The 18,970-nt window shown below is 37.9% G+C and overlaps 17 non-coding genes across 17 annotated transcripts; all 17 read left to right on the top strand.

Moving 5' to 3' along the window:
* Positions 1-820: 820 nt before the first annotated feature.
* Trnar-ucg (transfer RNA arginine (anticodon UCG)) lies at positions 821-893 on the top strand. Its single transcript has one exon. It is a non-coding gene; the product is annotated as a tRNA-Arg (tRNA).
* A 1,035-nt stretch (positions 894-1,928) lies between these two features.
* Trnar-ucg (transfer RNA arginine (anticodon UCG)) lies at positions 1,929-2,001 on the top strand. Its single transcript has one exon. It is a non-coding gene; the product is annotated as a tRNA-Arg (tRNA).
* Positions 2,002-3,037: 1,036 nt separating this feature from the next.
* On the top strand, positions 3,038-3,110 carry Trnar-ucg (transfer RNA arginine (anticodon UCG)). Its single transcript has one exon. It is a non-coding gene; the product is annotated as a tRNA-Arg (tRNA).
* Positions 3,111-4,145: 1,035 nt separating this feature from the next.
* Positions 4,146-4,218, top strand: Trnar-ucg (transfer RNA arginine (anticodon UCG)). Its single transcript has one exon. It is a non-coding gene; the product is annotated as a tRNA-Arg (tRNA).
* Positions 4,219-5,253: 1,035 nt separating this feature from the next.
* On the top strand, positions 5,254-5,326 carry Trnar-ucg (transfer RNA arginine (anticodon UCG)). Its single transcript has one exon. It is a non-coding gene; the product is annotated as a tRNA-Arg (tRNA).
* A 1,035-nt stretch (positions 5,327-6,361) lies between these two features.
* On the top strand, positions 6,362-6,434 carry Trnar-ucg (transfer RNA arginine (anticodon UCG)). The gene has a single exon. It is a non-coding gene; the product is annotated as a tRNA-Arg (tRNA).
* Positions 6,435-7,469: 1,035 nt separating this feature from the next.
* On the top strand, positions 7,470-7,542 carry Trnar-ucg (transfer RNA arginine (anticodon UCG)). The gene has a single exon. It is a non-coding gene; the product is annotated as a tRNA-Arg (tRNA).
* A 1,035-nt stretch (positions 7,543-8,577) lies between these two features.
* Positions 8,578-8,650, top strand: Trnar-ucg (transfer RNA arginine (anticodon UCG)). Its single transcript has one exon. It is a non-coding gene; the product is annotated as a tRNA-Arg (tRNA).
* Positions 8,651-9,685: 1,035 nt separating this feature from the next.
* Positions 9,686-9,758, top strand: Trnar-ucg (transfer RNA arginine (anticodon UCG)). Its single transcript has one exon. It is a non-coding gene; the product is annotated as a tRNA-Arg (tRNA).
* A 1,035-nt stretch (positions 9,759-10,793) lies between these two features.
* On the top strand, positions 10,794-10,866 carry Trnar-ucg (transfer RNA arginine (anticodon UCG)). Its single transcript has one exon. It is a non-coding gene; the product is annotated as a tRNA-Arg (tRNA).
* Positions 10,867-11,901: 1,035 nt separating this feature from the next.
* On the top strand, positions 11,902-11,974 carry Trnar-ucg (transfer RNA arginine (anticodon UCG)). Its single transcript has one exon. It is a non-coding gene; the product is annotated as a tRNA-Arg (tRNA).
* Positions 11,975-13,009: 1,035 nt separating this feature from the next.
* Positions 13,010-13,082, top strand: Trnar-ucg (transfer RNA arginine (anticodon UCG)). The gene has a single exon. It is a non-coding gene; the product is annotated as a tRNA-Arg (tRNA).
* Positions 13,083-14,117: 1,035 nt separating this feature from the next.
* Trnar-ucg (transfer RNA arginine (anticodon UCG)) lies at positions 14,118-14,190 on the top strand. Its single transcript has one exon. It is a non-coding gene; the product is annotated as a tRNA-Arg (tRNA).
* A 1,035-nt stretch (positions 14,191-15,225) lies between these two features.
* On the top strand, positions 15,226-15,298 carry Trnar-ucg (transfer RNA arginine (anticodon UCG)). The gene has a single exon. It is a non-coding gene; the product is annotated as a tRNA-Arg (tRNA).
* A 1,035-nt stretch (positions 15,299-16,333) lies between these two features.
* On the top strand, positions 16,334-16,406 carry Trnar-ucg (transfer RNA arginine (anticodon UCG)). The gene has a single exon. It is a non-coding gene; the product is annotated as a tRNA-Arg (tRNA).
* A 1,036-nt stretch (positions 16,407-17,442) lies between these two features.
* On the top strand, positions 17,443-17,515 carry Trnar-ucg (transfer RNA arginine (anticodon UCG)). Its single transcript has one exon. It is a non-coding gene; the product is annotated as a tRNA-Arg (tRNA).
* A 1,036-nt stretch (positions 17,516-18,551) lies between these two features.
* Trnar-ucg (transfer RNA arginine (anticodon UCG)) lies at positions 18,552-18,624 on the top strand. The gene has a single exon. It is a non-coding gene; the product is annotated as a tRNA-Arg (tRNA).
* The last annotated feature ends 346 nt before the right edge of the window (positions 18,625-18,970 follow it).

Genomic DNA, 18,970 nt, shown 5'->3' with positions numbered 1-18,970 from the left:
TCGTTTCGATGTAGAAATATAAGGCGTAAATTGAATGCGCGATCTTGAAACAGATCTTCAATGGAATCGGCATGCAGAGTCCGATTTCGTGTTTTGATTTTGCAAAAGACACTTTTTGCACGAAATTCACGGGTACGGCTGCGATCAAGTAAAATGAAAGCAGGATCTCGTGCACTTTTATAGACCACCGTTTATGAAATCGATTTATGTCTAATAAACATTAGGTGGCAAATATAAAACTCACTAGATTGCAGTTATCGTGTATTTTTCCGTCTTCTACAAATTGTCAAACGATACAATAAAAATTAACCGCCCAACGTGGGGCTCGAACCCACGACCCCGAGATTAAGAGTCTCGTGCTCTACCGACTGAGCTAGCCGGGCAGATGTATACCAATTGTAAAGAAATGGGTGTCGTTTGTAAGAAGCGGTTAATTAGTGCGATAGTTATTTTTGCGTCAACCTGTTTGCCCATGGCTATTTGTTACATCTAAAGAACAAATGCAAAACTATTTTATCAGTTCCATTGATTTTATATTGAAAAGCCACAAATTCTGTCACCTTTAGTGTGAAAACAATGTTGGCGCCAAAATCTCAGAAATGTTTCATTGTTAATATCGAGCCCAGTAATAATGTAAATGTATTATAAAGCATATATATACGATATACGTTCGAATTCGATTCATAAGGCTAGCACATTTTGTATTGTGTTTCTTGACCATTTTTGATTACGTCAAGAGCAGATTATTCAGAGAGAAGGCAAAATGCCACTATCCAGATTTGCGATGTTTAAGTTCTATTTTGCCCGAATGTATTGCTAAGACCGCGTGGCCTAATGGATAAGGCGTCTGACTTCGAATCAGAAGATTGCGAGTTCGAGTCTCGTCGTGGTCGAAGACTTTTTGCAGTAGCATGACCGAGGAATTTCGGCAGGCGATTTCTAAATAGCGATCCGTATTCACACGGCAATGTCAAAGTCAGCACAAGTTTTCGATCAACAAATATAAGATATCTTTGCAAATACTTTTTTCTTCTTCCTGAAATGAGAAATAAAATGCAGTCACTATATATATTTACATCTTTTGTATATCTGATCAGATCAACCACACTCGTTTCGATGTAGAAATATAAGGCGTAAATTGAATGCGCGATCTTGAAACAGATCTTCAATGGAATCGGCATGCAGAGTCCGATTTCGTGTTTTGATTTTGCAAAAGACACTTTTTGCACGAAATTCACGGGTACGGCTGCGATCAAGTAAAATGAAAGCAGGATCTCGTGCACTTTTATAGACCACCGTTTATGAAATCGATTTATGTCTAATAAACATTAGGTGGCAAATATAAAACTCACTAGATTGCAGTTATCGTGTATTTTTCCGTCTTCTACAAATTGTCAAACGATACAATAAAAATTAACCGCCCAACGTGGGGCTCGAACCCACGACCCCGAGATTAAGAGTCTCGTGCTCTACCGACTGAGCTAGCCGGGCAGATGTATACCAATTGTAAAGAAATGGGTGTCGTTTGTAAGAAGCGGTTAATTAGTGCGATAGTTATTTTTGCGTCAACCTGTTTGCCCATGGCTATTTGTTACATCTAAAGAACAAATGCAAAACTATTTTATCAGTTCCATTGATTTTATATTGAAAAGCCACAAATTCTGTCACCTTTAGTGTGAAAACAATGTTGGCGCCAAAATCTCAGAAATGTTTCATTGTTAATATCGAGCCCAGTAATAATGTAAATGTATTATAAAGCATATATATACGATATAAGTTCGAATTCGATTCATAAGGCTAGCACATTTTGTATTGTGTTTCTTGACCATTTTTGATTACGTCAAGAGCAGATTATTCAGAGAGAAGGCAAAATGCCACTATCCAGATTTGCGATGTTTAAGTTCTATTTTGCCCGAATGTATTGCTAAGACCGCGTGGCCTAATGGATAAGGCGTCTGACTTCGAATCAGAAGATTGCGAGTTCGAGTCTCGTCGTGGTCGAAGACTTTTTGCAGTAGCATGACCGAGGAATTTCGGCAGGCGATTTCTAAATAGCGATCCGTATTCACACGGCAATGTCAAAGTCAGCACAAGTTTTCGATCAACAAATATAAGATATCTTTGCAAATACTTTTTTCTTCTTCCTGAAATGAGAAATAAAATGCAGTCACTATATATATTTACATCTTTTGTATATCTGATCAGATCAACCACACTCGTTTCGATGTAGAAATATAAGGCGTAAATTGAATGCGCGATCTTGAAACAGATCTTCAATGGAATCGGCATGCAGAGTCCGATTTCGTGTTTTGATTTTGCAAAAGACACTTTTTTGCACGAAATTCACGGGTACGGCTGCGATCAAGTAAAATGAAAGCAGGATCTCGTGCACTTTTATAGACCACCGTTTATGAAATCGATTTATGTCTAATAAACATTAGGTGGCAAATATAAAACTCACTAGATTGCAGTTATCGTGTATTTTTCCGTCTTCTACAAATTGTCAAACGATACAATAAAAATTAACCGCCCAACGTGGGGCTCGAACCCACGACCCCGAGATTAAGAGTCTCGTGCTCTACCGACTGAGCTAGCCGGGCAGATGTATACCAATTGTAAAGAAATGGGTGTCGTTTGTAAGAAGCGGTTAATTAGTGCGATAGTTATTTTTGCGTCAACCTGTTTGCCCATGGCTATTTGTTACATCTAAAGAACAAATGCAAAACTATTTTATCAGTTCCATTGATTTTATATTGAAAAGCCACAAATTCTGTCACCTTTAGTGTGAAAACAATGTTGGCGCCAAAATCTCAGAAATGTTTCATTGTTAATATCGAGCCCAGTAATAATGTAAATGTATTATAAAGCATATATATACGATATACGTTCGAATTCGATTCATAAGGCTAGCACATTTTGTATTGTGTTTCTTGACCATTTTTGATTACGTCAAGAGCAGATTATTCAGAGAGAAGGCAAAATGCCACTATCCAGATTTGCGATGTTTAAGTTCTATTTTGCCCGAATGTATTGCTAAGACCGCGTGGCCTAATGGATAAGGCGTCTGACTTCGAATCAGAAGATTGCGAGTTCGAGTCTCGTCGTGGTCGAAGACTTTTTGCAGTAGCATGACCGAGGAATTTCGGCAGGCGATTTCTAAATAGCGATCCGTATTCACACGGCAATGTCAAAGTCAGCACAAGTTTTCGATCAACAAATATAAGATATCTTTGCAAATACTTTTTTCTTCTTCCTGAAATGAGAAATAAAATGCAGTCACTATATATATTTACATCTTTTGTATATCTGATCAGATCAACCACACTCGTTTCGATGTAGAAATATAAGGCGTAAATTGAATGCGCGATCTTGAAACAGATCTTCAATGGAATCGGCATGCAGAGTCCGATTTCGTGTTTTGATTTTGCAAAAGACACTTTTTGCACGAAATTCACGGGTACGGCTGCGATCAAGTAAAATGAAAGCAGGATCTCGTGCACTTTTATAGACCACCGTTTATGAAATCGATTTATGTCTAATAAACATTAGGTGGCAAATATAAAACTCACTAGATTGCAGTTATCGTGTATTTTTCCGTCTTCTACAAATTGTCAAACGATACAATAAAAATTAACCGCCCAACGTGGGGCTCGAACCCACGACCCCGAGATTAAGAGTCTCGTGCTCTACCGACTGAGCTAGCCGGGCAGATGTATACCAATTGTAAAGAAATGGGTGTCGTTTGTAAGAAGCGGTTAATTAGTGCGATAGTTATTTTTGCGTCAACCTGTTTGCCCATGGCTATTTGTTACATCTAAAGAACAAATGCAAAACTATTTTATCAGTTCCATTGATTTTATATTGAAAAGCCACAAATTCTGTCACCTTTAGTGTGAAAACAATGTTGGCGCCAAAATCTCAGAAATGTTTCATTGTTAATATCGAGCCCAGTAATAATGTAAATGTATTATAAAGCATATATATACGATATACGTTCGAATTCGATTCATAAGGCTAGCACATTTTGTATTGTGTTTCTTGACCATTTTTGATTACGTCAAGAGCAGATTATTCAGAGAGAAGGCAAAATGCCACTATCCAGATTTGCGATGTTTAAGTTCTATTTTGCCCGAATGTATTGCTAAGACCGCGTGGCCTAATGGATAAGGCGTCTGACTTCGAATCAGAAGATTGCGAGTTCGAGTCTCGTCGTGGTCGAAGACTTTTTGCAGTAGCATGACCGAGGAATTTCGGCAGGCGATTTCTAAATAGCGATCCGTATTCACACGGCAATGTCAAAGTCAGCACAAGTTTTCGATCAACAAATATAAGATATCTTTGCAAATACTTTTTTCTTCTTCCTGAAATGAGAAATAAAATGCAGTCACTATATATATTTACATCTTTTGTATATCTGATCAGATCAACCACACTCGTTTCGATGTAGAAATATAAGGCGTAAATTGAATGCGCGATCTTGAAACAGATCTTCAATGGAATCGGCATGCAGAGTCCGATTTCGTGTTTTGATTTTGCAAAAGACACTTTTTGCACGAAATTCACGGGTACGGCTGCGATCAAGTAAAATGAAAGCAGGATCTCGTGCACTTTTATAGACCACCGTTTATGAAATCGATTTATGTCTAATAAACATTAGGTGGCAAATATAAAACTCACTAGATTGCAGTTATCGTGTATTTTTCCGTCTTCTACAAATTGTCAAACGATACAATAAAAATTAACCGCCCAACGTGGGGCTCGAACCCACGACCCCGAGATTAAGAGTCTCGTGCTCTACCGACTGAGCTAGCCGGGCAGATGTATACCAATTGTAAAGAAATGGGTGTCGTTTGTAAGAAGCGGTTAATTAGTGCGATAGTTATTTTTGCGTCAACCTGTTTGCCCATGGCTATTTGTTACATCTAAAGAACAAATGCAAAACTATTTTATCAGTTCCATTGATTTTATATTGAAAAGCCACAAATTCTGTCACCTTTAGTGTGAAAACAATGTTGGCGCCAAAATCTCAGAAATGTTTCATTGTTAATATCGAGCCCAGTAATAATGTAAATGTATTATAAAGCATATATATACGATATAAGTTCGAATTCGATTCATAAGGCTAGCACATTTTGTATTGTGTTTCTTGACCATTTTTGATTACGTCAAGAGCAGATTATTCAGAGAGAAGGCAAAATGCCACTATCCAGATTTGCGATGTTTAAGTTCTATTTTGCCCGAATGTATTGCTAAGACCGCGTGGCCTAATGGATAAGGCGTCTGACTTCGAATCAGAAGATTGCGAGTTCGAGTCTCGTCGTGGTCGAAGACTTTTTGCAGTAGCATGACCGAGGAATTTCGGCAGGCGATTTCTAAATAGCGATCCGTATTCACACGGCAATGTCAAAGTCAGCACAAGTTTTCGATCAACAAATATAAGATATCTTTGCAAATACTTTTTTCTTCTTCCTGAAATGAGAAATAAAATGCAGTCACTATATATATTTACATCTTTTGTATATCTGATCAGATCAACCACACTCGTTTCGATGTAGAAATATAAGGCGTAAATTGAATGCGCGATCTTGAAACAGATCTTCAATGGAATCGGCATGCAGAGTCCGATTTCGTGTTTTGATTTTGCAAAAGACACTTTTTGCACGAAATTCACGGGTACGGCTGCGATCAAGTAAAATGAAAGCAGGATCTCGTGCACTTTTATAGACCACCGTTTATGAAATCGATTTATGTCTAATAAACATTAGGTGGCAAATATAAAACTCACTAGATTGCAGTTATCGTGTATTTTTCCGTCTTCTACAAATTGTCAAACGATACAATAAAAATTAACCGCCCAACGTGGGGCTCGAACCCACGACCCCGAGATTAAGAGTCTCGTGCTCTACCGACTGAGCTAGCCGGGCAGATGTATACCAATTGTAAAGAAATGGGTGTCGTTTGTAAGAAGCGGTTAATTAGTGCGATAGTTATTTTTGCGTCAACCTGTTTGCCCATGGCTATTTGTTACATCTAAAGAACAAATGCAAAACTATTTTATCAGTTCCATTGATTTTATATTGAAAAGCCACAAATTCTGTCACCTTTAGTGTGAAAACAATGTTGGCGCCAAAATCTCAGAAATGTTTCATTGTTAATATCGAGCCCAGTAATAATGTAAATGTATTATAAAGCATATATATACGATATACGTTCGAATTCGATTCATAAGGCTAGCACATTTTGTATTGTGTTTCTTGACCATTTTTGATTACGTCAAGAGCAGATTATTCAGAGAGAAGGCAAAATGCCACTATCCAGATTTGCGATGTTTAAGTTCTATTTTGCCCGAATGTATTGCTAAGACCGCGTGGCCTAATGGATAAGGCGTCTGACTTCGAATCAGAAGATTGCGAGTTCGAGTCTCGTCGTGGTCGAAGACTTTTTGCAGTAGCATGACCGAGGAATTTCGGCAGGCGATTTCTAAATAGCGATCCGTATTCACACGGCAATGTCAAAGTCAGCACAAGTTTTCGATCAACAAATATAAGATATCTTTGCAAATACTTTTTTCTTCTTCCTGAAATGAGAAATAAAATGCAGTCACTATATATATTTACATCTTTTGTATATCTGATCAGATCAACCACACTCGTTTCGATGTAGAAATATAAGGCGTAAATTGAATGCGCGATCTTGAAACAGATCTTCAATGGAATCGGCATGCAGAGTCCGATTTCGTGTTTTGATTTTGCAAAAGACACTTTTTGCACGAAATTCACGGGTACGGCTGCGATCAAGTAAAATGAAAGCAGGATCTCGTGCACTTTTATAGACCACCGTTTATGAAATCGATTTATGTCTAATAAACATTAGGTGGCAAATATAAAACTCACTAGATTGCAGTTATCGTGTATTTTTCCGTCTTCTACAAATTGTCAAACGATACAATAAAAATTAACCGCCCAACGTGGGGCTCGAACCCACGACCCCGAGATTAAGAGTCTCGTGCTCTACCGACTGAGCTAGCCGGGCAGATGTATACCAATTGTAAAGAAATGGGTGTCGTTTGTAAGAAGCGGTTAATTAGTGCGATAGTTATTTTTGCGTCAACCTGTTTGCCCATGGCTATTTGTTACATCTAAAGAACAAATGCAAAACTATTTTATCAGTTCCATTGATTTTATATTGAAAAGCCACAAATTCTGTCACCTTTAGTGTGAAAACAATGTTGGCGCCAAAATCTCAGAAATGTTTCATTGTTAATATCGAGCCCAGTAATAATGTAAATGTATTATAAAGCATATATATACGATATACGTTCGAATTCGATTCATAAGGCTAGCACATTTTGTATTGTGTTTCTTGACCATTTTTGATTACGTCAAGAGCAGATTATTCAGAGAGAAGGCAAAATGCCACTATCCAGATTTGCGATGTTTAAGTTCTATTTTGCCCGAATGTATTGCTAAGACCGCGTGGCCTAATGGATAAGGCGTCTGACTTCGAATCAGAAGATTGCGAGTTCGAGTCTCGTCGTGGTCGAAGACTTTTTGCAGTAGCATGACCGAGGAATTTCGGCAGGCGATTTCTAAATAGCGATCCGTATTCACACGGCAATGTCAAAGTCAGCACAAGTTTTCGATCAACAAATATAAGATATCTTTGCAAATACTTTTTTCTTCTTCCTGAAATGAGAAATAAAATGCAGTCACTATATATATTTACATCTTTTGTATATCTGATCAGATCAACCACACTCGTTTCGATGTAGAAATATAAGGCGTAAATTGAATGCGCGATCTTGAAACAGATCTTCAATGGAATCGGCATGCAGAGTCCGATTTCGTGTTTTGATTTTGCAAAAGACACTTTTTGCACGAAATTCACGGGTACGGCTGCGATCAAGTAAAATGAAAGCAGGATCTCGTGCACTTTTATAGACCACCGTTTATGAAATCGATTTATGTCTAATAAACATTAGGTGGCAAATATAAAACTCACTAGATTGCAGTTATCGTGTATTTTTCCGTCTTCTACAAATTGTCAAACGATACAATAAAAATTAACCGCCCAACGTGGGGCTCGAACCCACGACCCCGAGATTAAGAGTCTCGTGCTCTACCGACTGAGCTAGCCGGGCAGATGTATACCAATTGTAAAGAAATGGGTGTCGTTTGTAAGAAGCGGTTAATTAGTGCGATAGTTATTTTTGCGTCAACCTGTTTGCCCATGGCTATTTGTTACATCTAAAGAACAAATGCAAAACTATTTTATCAGTTCCATTGATTTTATATTGAAAAGCCACAAATTCTGTCACCTTTAGTGTGAAAACAATGTTGGCGCCAAAATCTCAGAAATGTTTCATTGTTAATATCGAGCCCAGTAATAATGTAAATGTATTATAAAGCATATATATACGATATACGTTCGAATTCGATTCATAAGGCTAGCACATTTTGTATTGTGTTTCTTGACCATTTTTGATTACGTCAAGAGCAGATTATTCAGAGAGAAGGCAAAATGCCACTATCCAGATTTGCGATGTTTAAGTTCTATTTTGCCCGAATGTATTGCTAAGACCGCGTGGCCTAATGGATAAGGCGTCTGACTTCGAATCAGAAGATTGCGAGTTCGAGTCTCGTCGTGGTCGAAGACTTTTTGCAGTAGCATGACCGAGGAATTTCGGCAGGCGATTTCTAAATAGCGATCCGTATTCACACGGCAATGTCAAAGTCAGCACAAGTTTTCGATCAACAAATATAAGATATCTTTGCAAATACTTTTTTCTTCTTCCTGAAATGAGAAATAAAATGCAGTCACTATATATATTTACATCTTTTGTATATCTGATCAGATCAACCACACTCGTTTCGATGTAGAAATATAAGGCGTAAATTGAATGCGCGATCTTGAAACAGATCTTCAATGGAATCGGCATGCAGAGTCCGATTTCGTGTTTTGATTTTGCAAAAGACACTTTTTGCACGAAATTCACGGGTACGGCTGCGATCAAGTAAAATGAAAGCAGGATCTCGTGCACTTTTATAGACCACCGTTTATGAAATCGATTTATGTCTAATAAACATTAGGTGGCAAATATAAAACTCACTAGATTGCAGTTATCGTGTATTTTTCCGTCTTCTACAAATTGTCAAACGATACAATAAAAATTAACCGCCCAACGTGGGGCTCGAACCCACGACCCCGAGATTAAGAGTCTCGTGCTCTACCGACTGAGCTAGCCGGGCAGATGTATACCAATTGTAAAGAAATGGGTGTCGTTTGTAAGAAGCGGTTAATTAGTGCGATAGTTATTTTTGCGTCAACCTGTTTGCCCATGGCTATTTGTTACATCTAAAGAACAAATGCAAAACTATTTTATCAGTTCCATTGATTTTATATTGAAAAGCCACAAATTCTGTCACCTTTAGTGTGAAAACAATGTTGGCGCCAAAATCTCAGAAATGTTTCATTGTTAATATCGAGCCCAGTAATAATGTAAATGTATTATAAAGCATATATATACGATATACGTTCGAATTCGATTCATAAGGCTAGCACATTTTGTATTGTGTTTCTTGACCATTTTTGATTACGTCAAGAGCAGATTATTCAGAGAGAAGGCAAAATGCCACTATCCAGATTTGCGATGTTTAAGTTCTATTTTGCCCGAATGTATTGCTAAGACCGCGTGGCCTAATGGATAAGGCGTCTGACTTCGAATCAGAAGATTGCGAGTTCGAGTCTCGTCGTGGTCGAAGACTTTTTGCAGTAGCATGACCGAGGAATTTCGGCAGGCGATTTCTAAATAGCGATCCGTATTCACACGGCAATGTCAAAGTCAGCACAAGTTTTCGATCAACAAATATAAGATATCTTTGCAAATACTTTTTTCTTCTTCCTGAAATGAGAAATAAAATGCAGTCACTATATATATTTACATCTTTTGTATATCTGATCAGATCAACCACACTCGTTTCGATGTAGAAATATAAGGCGTAAATTGAATGCGCGATCTTGAAACAGATCTTCAATGGAATCGGCATGCAGAGTCCGATTTCGTGTTTTGATTTTGCAAAAGACACTTTTTGCACGAAATTCACGGGTACGGCTGCGATCAAGTAAAATGAAAGCAGGATCTCGTGCACTTTTATAGACCACCGTTTATGAAATCGATTTATGTCTAATAAACATTAGGTGGCAAATATAAAACTCACTAGATTGCAGTTATCGTGTATTTTTCCGTCTTCTACAAATTGTCAAACGATACAATAAAAATTAACCGCCCAACGTGGGGCTCGAACCCACGACCCCGAGATTAAGAGTCTCGTGCTCTACCGACTGAGCTAGCCGGGCAGATGTATACCAATTGTAAAGAAATGGGTGTCGTTTGTAAGAAGCGGTTAATTAGTGCGATAGTTATTTTTGCGTCAACCTGTTTGCCCATGGCTATTTGTTACATCTAAAGAACAAATGCAAAACTATTTTATCAGTTCCATTGATTTTATATTGAAAAGCCACAAATTCTGTCACCTTTAGTGTGAAAACAATGTTGGCGCCAAAATCTCAGAAATGTTTCATTGTTAATATCGAGCCCAGTAATAATGTAAATGTATTATAAAGCATATATATACGATATACGTTCGAATTCGATTCATAAGGCTAGCACATTTTGTATTGTGTTTCTTGACCATTTTTGATTACGTCAAGAGCAGATTATTCAGAGAGAAGGCAAAATGCCACTATCCAGATTTGCGATGTTTAAGTTCTATTTTGCCCGAATGTATTGCTAAGACCGCGTGGCCTAATGGATAAGGCGTCTGACTTCGAATCAGAAGATTGCGAGTTCGAGTCTCGTCGTGGTCGAAGACTTTTTGCAGTAGCATGACCGAGGAATTTCGGCAGGCGATTTCTAAATAGCGATCCGTATTCACACGGCAATGTCAAAGTCAGCACAAGTTTTCGATCAACAAATATAAGATATCTTTGCAAATACTTTTTTCTTCTTCCTGAAATGAGAAATAAAATGCAGTCACTATATATATTTACATCTTTTGTATATCTGATCAGATCAACCACACTCGTTTCGATGTAGAAATATAAGGCGTAAATTGAATGCGCGATCTTGAAACAGATCTTCAATGGAATCGGCATGCAGAGTCCGATTTCGTGTTTTGATTTTGCAAAAGACACTTTTTGCACGAAATTCACGGGTACGGCTGCGATCAAGTAAAATGAAAGCAGGATCTCGTGCACTTTTATAGACCACCGTTTATGAAATCGATTTATGTCTAATAAACATTAGGTGGCAAATATAAAACTCACTAGATTGCAGTTATCGTGTATTTTTCCGTCTTCTACAAATTGTCAAACGATACAATAAAAATTAACCGCCCAACGTGGGGCTCGAACCCACGACCCCGAGATTAAGAGTCTCGTGCTCTACCGACTGAGCTAGCCGGGCAGATGTATACCAATTGTAAAGAAATGGGTGTCGTTTGTAAGAAGCGGTTAATTAGTGCGATAGTTATTTTTGCGTCAACCTGTTTGCCCATGGCTATTTGTTACATCTAAAGAACAAATGCAAAACTATTTTATCAGTTCCATTGATTTTATATTGAAAAGCCACAAATTCTGTCACCTTTAGTGTGAAAACAATGTTGGCGCCAAAATCTCAGAAATGTTTCATTGTTAATATCGAGCCCAGTAATAATGTAAATGTATTATAAAGCATATATATACGATATACGTTCGAATTCGATTCATAAGGCTAGCACATTTTGTATTGTGTTTCTTGACCATTTTTGATTACGTCAAGAGCAGATTATTCAGAGAGAAGGCAAAATGCCACTATCCAGATTTGCGATGTTTAAGTTCTATTTTGCCCGAATGTATTGCTAAGACCGCGTGGCCTAATGGATAAGGCGTCTGACTTCGAATCAGAAGATTGCGAGTTCGAGTCTCGTCGTGGTCGAAGACTTTTTGCAGTAGCATGACCGAGGAATTTCGGCAGGCGATTTCTAAATAGCGATCCGTATTCACACGGCAATGTCAAAGTCAGCACAAGTTTTCGATCAACAAATATAAGATATCTTTGCAAATACTTTTTTCTTCTTCCTGAAATGAGAAATAAAATGCAGTCACTATATATATTTACATCTTTTGTATATCTGATCAGATCAACCACACTCGTTTCGATGTAGAAATATAAGGCGTAAATTGAATGCGCGATCTTGAAACAGATCTTCAATGGAATCGGCATGCAGAGTCCGATTTCGTGTTTTGATTTTGCAAAAGACACTTTTTGCACGAAATTCACGGGTACGGCTGCGATCAAGTAAAATGAAAGCAGGATCTCGTGCACTTTTATAGACCACCGTTTATGAAATCGATTTATGTCTAATAAACATTAGGTGGCAAATATAAAACTCACTAGATTGCAGTTATCGTGTATTTTTCCGTCTTCTACAAATTGTCAAACGATACAATAAAAATTAACCGCCCAACGTGGGGCTCGAACCCACGACCCCGAGATTAAGAGTCTCGTGCTCTACCGACTGAGCTAGCCGGGCAGATGTATACCAATTGTAAAGAAATGGGTGTCGTTTGTAAGAAGCGGTTAATTAGTGCGATAGTTATTTTTGCGTCAACCTGTTTGCCCATGGCTATTTGTTACATCTAAAGAACAAATGCAAAACTATTTTATCAGTTCCATTGATTTTATATTGAAAAGCCACAAATTCTGTCACCTTTAGTGTGAAAACAATGTTGGCGCCAAAATCTCAGAAATGTTTCATTGTTAATATCGAGCCCAGTAATAATGTAAATGTATTATAAAGCATATATATACGATATACGTTCGAATTCGATTCATAAGGCTAGCACATTTTGTATTGTGTTTCTTGACCATTTTTGATTACGTCAAGAGCAGATTATTCAGAGAGAAGGCAAAATGCCACTATCCAGATTTGCGATGTTTAAGTTCTATTTTGCCCGAATGTATTGCTAAGACCGCGTGGCCTAATGGATAAGGCGTCTGACTTCGAATCAGAAGATTGCGAGTTCGAGTCTCGTCGTGGTCGAAGACTTTTTGCAGTAGCATGACCGAGGAATTTCGGCAGGCGATTTCTAAATAGCGATCCGTATTCACACGGCAATGTCAAAGTCAGCACAAGTTTTCGATCAACAAATATAAGATATCTTTGCAAATACTTTTTTCTTCTTCCTGAAATGAGAAATAAAATGCAGTCACTATATATATTTACATCTTTTGTATATCTGATCAGATCAACCACACTCGTTTCGATGTAGAAATATAAGGCGTAAATTGAATGCGCGATCTTGAAACAGATCTTCAATGGAATCGGCATGCAGAGTCCGATTTCGTGTTTTGATTTTGCAAAAGACACTTTTTGCACGAAATTCACGGGTACGGCTGCGATCAAGTAAAATGAAAGCAGGATCTCGTGCACTTTTATAGACCACCGTTTATGAAATCGATTTATGTCTAATAAACATTAGGTGGCAAATATAAAACTCACTAGATTGCAGTTATCGTGTATTTTTCCGTCTTCTACAAATTGTCAAACGATACAATAAAAATTAACCGCCCAACGTGGGGCTCGAACCCACGACCCCGAGATTAAGAGTCTCGTGCTCTACCGACTGAGCTAGCCGGGCAGATGTATACCAATTGTAAAGAAATGGGTGTCGTTTGTAAGAAGCGGTTAATTAGTGCGATAGTTATTTTTGCGTCAACCTGTTTGCCCATGGCTATTTGTTACATCTAAAGAACAAATGCAAAACTATTTTATCAGTTCCATTGATTTTATATTGAAAAGCCACAAATTCTGTCACCTTTAGTGTGAAAACAATGTTGGCGCCAAAATCTCAGAAATGTTTCATTGTTAATATCGAGCCCAGTAATAATGTAAATGTATTATAAAGCATATATATACGATATACGTTCGAATTCGATTCATAAGGCTAGCACATTTTGTATTGTGTTTCTTGACCATTTTTGATTACGTCAAGAGCAGATTATTCAGAGAGAAGGCAAAATGCCACTATCCAGATTTGCGATGTTTAAGTTCTATTTTGCCCGAATGTATTGCTAAGACCGCGTGGCCTAATGGATAAGGCGTCTGACTTCGAATCAGAAGATTGCGAGTTCGAGTCTCGTCGTGGTCGAAGACTTTTTGCAGTAGCATGACCGAGGAATTTCGGCAGGCGATTTCTAAATAGCGATCCGTATTCACACGGCAATGTCAAAGTCAGCACAAGTTTTCGATCAACAAATATAAGATATCTTTGCAAATACTTTTTTCTTCTTCCTGAAATGAGAAATAAAATGCAGTCACTATATATATTTACATCTTTTGTATATCTGATCAGATCAACCACACTCGTTTCGATGTAGAAATATAAGGCGTAAATTGAATGCGCGATCTTGAAACAGATCTTCAATGGAATCGGCATGCAGAGTCCGATTTCGTGTTTTGATTTTGCAAAAGACACTTTTTGCACGAAATTCACGGGTACGGCTGCGATCAAGTAAAATGAAAGCAGGATCTCGTGCACTTTTATAGACCACCGTTTATGAAATCGATTTATGTCTAATAAACATTAGGTGGCAAATATAAAACTCACTAGATTGCAGTTATCGTGTATTTTTCCGTCTTCTACAAATTGTCAAACGATACAATAAAAATTAACCGCCCAACGTGGGGCTCGAACCCACGACCCCGAGATTAAGAGTCTCGTGCTCTACCGACTGAGCTAGCCGGGCAGATGTATACCAATTGTAAAGAAATGGGTGTCGTTTGTAAGAAGCGGTTAATTAGTGCGATAGTTATTTTTGCGTCAACCTGTTTGCCCATGGCTATTTGTTACATCTAAAGAACAAATGCAAAACTATTTTATCAGTTCCATTGATTTTATATTGAAAAGCCACAAATTCTGTCACCTTTAGTGTGAAAACAATGTTGGCGCCAAAATCTCAGAAATGTTTCATTGTTAATATCGAGCCCAGTAATAATGTAAATGTATTATAAAGCATATATATACGATATACGTTCGAATTCGATTCATAAGGCTAGCACATTTTGTATTGTGTTTCTTGACCATTTTTGATTACGTCAAGAGCAGATTATTCAGAGAGAAGGCAAAATGCCACTATCCAGATTTGCGATGTTTAAGTTCTATTTTGCCCGAATGTATTGCTAAGACCGCGTGGCCTAATGGATAAGGCGTCTGACTTCGAATCAGAAGATTGCGAGTTCGAGTCTCGTCGTGGTCGAAGACTTTTTGCAGTAGCATGACCGAGGAATTTCGGCAGGCGATTTCTAAATAGCGATCCGTATTCACACGGCAATGTCAAAGTCAGCACAAGTTTTCGATCAACAAATATAAGATATCTTTGCAAATACTTTTTTCTTCTTCCTGAAATGAGAAATAAAATGCAGTCACTATATATATTTACATCTTTTGTATATCTGATCAGATCAACCACACTCGTTTCGATGTAGAAATATAAGGCGTAAATTGAATGCGCGATCTTGAAACAGATCTTCAATGGAATCGGCATGCAGAGTCCGATTTCGTGTTTTGATTTTGCAAAAGACACTTTTTGCACGAAATTCACGGGTACGGCTGCGATCAAGTAAAATGAAAGCAGGATCTCGTGCACTTTTATAGACCACCGTTTATGAAATCGATTTATGTCTAATAAACATTAGGTGGCAAATATAAAACTCACTAGATTGCAGTTATCGTGTATTTTTCCGTCTTCTACAAATTGTCAAACGATACAATAAAAATTAACCGCCCAACGTGGGGCTCGAACCCACGACCCCGAGATTAAGAGTCTCGTGCTCTACCGACTGAGCTAGCCGGGCAGATGTATACCAATTGTAAAGAAATGGGTGTCGTTTGTAAGAAGCGGTTAATTAGTGCGATAGTTATTTTTGCGTCAACCTGTTTGCCCATGGCTATTTGTTACATCTAAAGAACAAATGCAAAACTATTTTATCAGTTCCATTGATTTTATATTGAAAAGCCACAAATTCTGTCACCTTTAGTGTGAAAACAATGTTGGCGCCAAAATCTCAGAAATGTTTCATTGTTAATATCGAGCCCAGTAATAATGTAAATGTATTATAAAGCATATATATACGATATACGTTCGAATTCGATTCATAAGGCTAGCACATTTTGTATTGTGTTTCTTGACCATTTTTGATTACGTCAAGAGCAGATTATTCAGAGAGAAGGCAAAATGCCACTATCCAGATTTGCGATGTTTAAGTTCTATTTTGCCCGAATGTATTGCTAAGACCGCGTGGCCTAATGGATAAGGCGTCTGACTTCGAATCAGAAGATTGCGAGTTCGAGTCTCGTCGTGGTCGAAGACTTTTTGCAGTAGCATGACCGAGGAATTTCGGCAGGCGATTTCTAAATAGCGATCCGTATTCACACGGCAATGTCAAAGTCAGCACAAGTTTTCGATCAACAAATATAAGATATCTTTGCAAATACTTTTTTCTTCTTCCTGAAATGAGAAATAAAATGCAGTCACTATATATATTTACATCTTTTGTATATCTGATCAGATCAACCACACTCGTTTCGATGTAGAAATATAAGGCGTAAATTGAATGCGCGATCTTGAAACAGATCTTCAATGGAATCGGCATGCAGAGTCCGATTTCGTGTTTTGATTTTGCAAAAGACACTTTTTTGCACGAAATTCACGGGTACGGCTGCGATCAAGTAAAATGAAAGCAGGATCTCGTGCACTTTTATAGACCACCGTTTATGAAATCGATTTATGTCTAATAAACATTAGGTGGCAAATATAAAACTCACTAGATTGCAGTTATCGTGTATTTTTCCGTCTTCTACAAATTGTCAAACGATACAATAAAAATTAACCGCCCAACGTGGGGCTCGAACCCACGACCCCGAGATTAAGAGTCTCGTGCTCTACCGACTGAGCTAGCCGGGCAGATGTATACCAATTGTAAAGAAATGGGTGTCGTTTGTAAGAAGCGGTTAATTAGTGCGATAGTTATTTTTGCGTCAACCTGTTTGCCCATGGCTATTTGTTACATCTAAAGAACAAATGCAAAACTATTTTATCAGTTCCATTGATTTTATATTGAAAAGCCACAAATTCTGTCACCTTTAGTGTGAAAACAATGTTGGCGCCAAAATCTCAGAAATGTTTCATTGTTAATATCGAGCCCAGTAATAATGTAAATGTATTATAAAGCATATATATACGATATACGTTCGAATTCGATTCATAAGGCTAGCACATTTTGTATTGTGTTTCTTGACCATTTTTGATTACGTCAAGAGCAGATTATTCAGAGAGAAGGCAAAATGCCACTATCCAGATTTGCGATGTTTAAGTTCTATTTTGCCCGAATGTATTGCTAAGACCGCGTGGCCTAATGGATAAGGCGTCTGACTTCGAATCAGAAGATTGCGAGTTCGAGTCTCGTCGTGGTCGAAGACTTTTTGCAGTAGCATGACCGAGGAATTTCGGCAGGCGATTTCTAAATAGCGATCCGTATTCACACGGCAATGTCAAAGTCAGCACAAGTTTTCGATCAACAAATATAAGATATCTTTGCAAATACTTTTTTCTTCTTCCTGAAATGAGAAATAAAATGCAGTCACTATATATATTTACATCTTTTGTATATCTGATCAGATCAACCACACTCGTTTCGATGTAGAAATATAAGGCGTAAATTGAATGCGCGATCTTGAAACAGATCTTCAATGGAATCGGCATGCAGAGTCCGATTTCGTGTTTTGATTTTGCAAAAGACACTTTTTTGCACGAAATTCACGGGTACGGCTGCGATCAAGTAAAATGAAAGCAGGATCTCGTGCACTTTTATAGACCACCGTTTATGAAATCGATTTATGTCTAATAAACATTAGGTGGCAAATATAAAACTCACTAGATTGCAGTTATCGTGTATTTTTCCGTCTTCTACAAATTGTCAAACGATACAATAAAAATTAACCGCCCAACGTGGGGCTCGAACCCACGACCCCGAGATTAAGAGTCTCGTGCTCTACCGACTGAGCTAGCCGGGCAGATGTATACCAATTGTAAAGAAATGGGTGTCGTTTGTAAGAAGCGGTTAATTAGTGCGATAGTTATTTTTGCGTCAACCTGTTTGCCCATGGCTATTTGTTACATCTAAAGAACAAATGCAAAACTATTTTATCAGTTCCATTGATTTTATATTGAAAAGCCACAAATTCTGTCACCTTTAGTGTGAAAACAATGTTGGCGCCAAAATCTCAGAAATGTTTCATTGTTAATATCGAGCCCAGTAATAATGTAAATGTATTATAAAGCATATATATACGATATACGTTCGAATTCGATTCATAAGGCTAGCACATTTTGTATTGTGTTTCTTGACCATTTTTGATTACGTCAAGAGCAGATTATTCAGAGAGAAGGCAAAATGCCACTATCCAGATTTGCGATGTTTAAGTTCTATTTTGCCCGAATGTATTGCTAAGACCGCGTGGCCTAATGGATAAGGCGTCTGACTTCGAATCAGAAGATTGCGAGTTCGAGTCTCGTCGTGGTCGAAGACTTTTTGCAGTAGCATGACCGAGGAATTTCGGCAGGCGATTTCTAAATAGCGATCCGTATTCACACGGCAATGTCAAAGTCAGCACAAGTTTTCGATCAACAAATATAAGATATCTTTGCAAATACTTTTTTCTTCTTCCTGAAATGAGAAATAAAATGCAGTCACTATATATATTTACATCTTTTGTATATCTGATCAGATCAACCACACTCGTTTCGATGTAGAAATATAAGGCGTAAATTGAATGCGCGATCTTGAAACAGATCTTCAATGGAATCGGCATGCAGAGTCCGATTTCGTGTTTTGATTTTGCAAAAGACACTTTTTGCACGAAATTCACG

The sequence above is a fragment of the Mytilus trossulus genome, chromosome 3 (assembly GCF_036588685.1).
Source record: "Mytilus trossulus isolate FHL-02 chromosome 3, PNRI_Mtr1.1.1.hap1, whole genome shotgun sequence".
Taxonomy (NCBI): Eukaryota; Metazoa; Mollusca; class Bivalvia; order Mytilida; family Mytilidae; genus Mytilus; species Mytilus trossulus.
The sequence above is the reverse complement of the archived record's forward strand: the minus strand, read 5'-3'. Positions and strand labels throughout refer to the sequence as shown.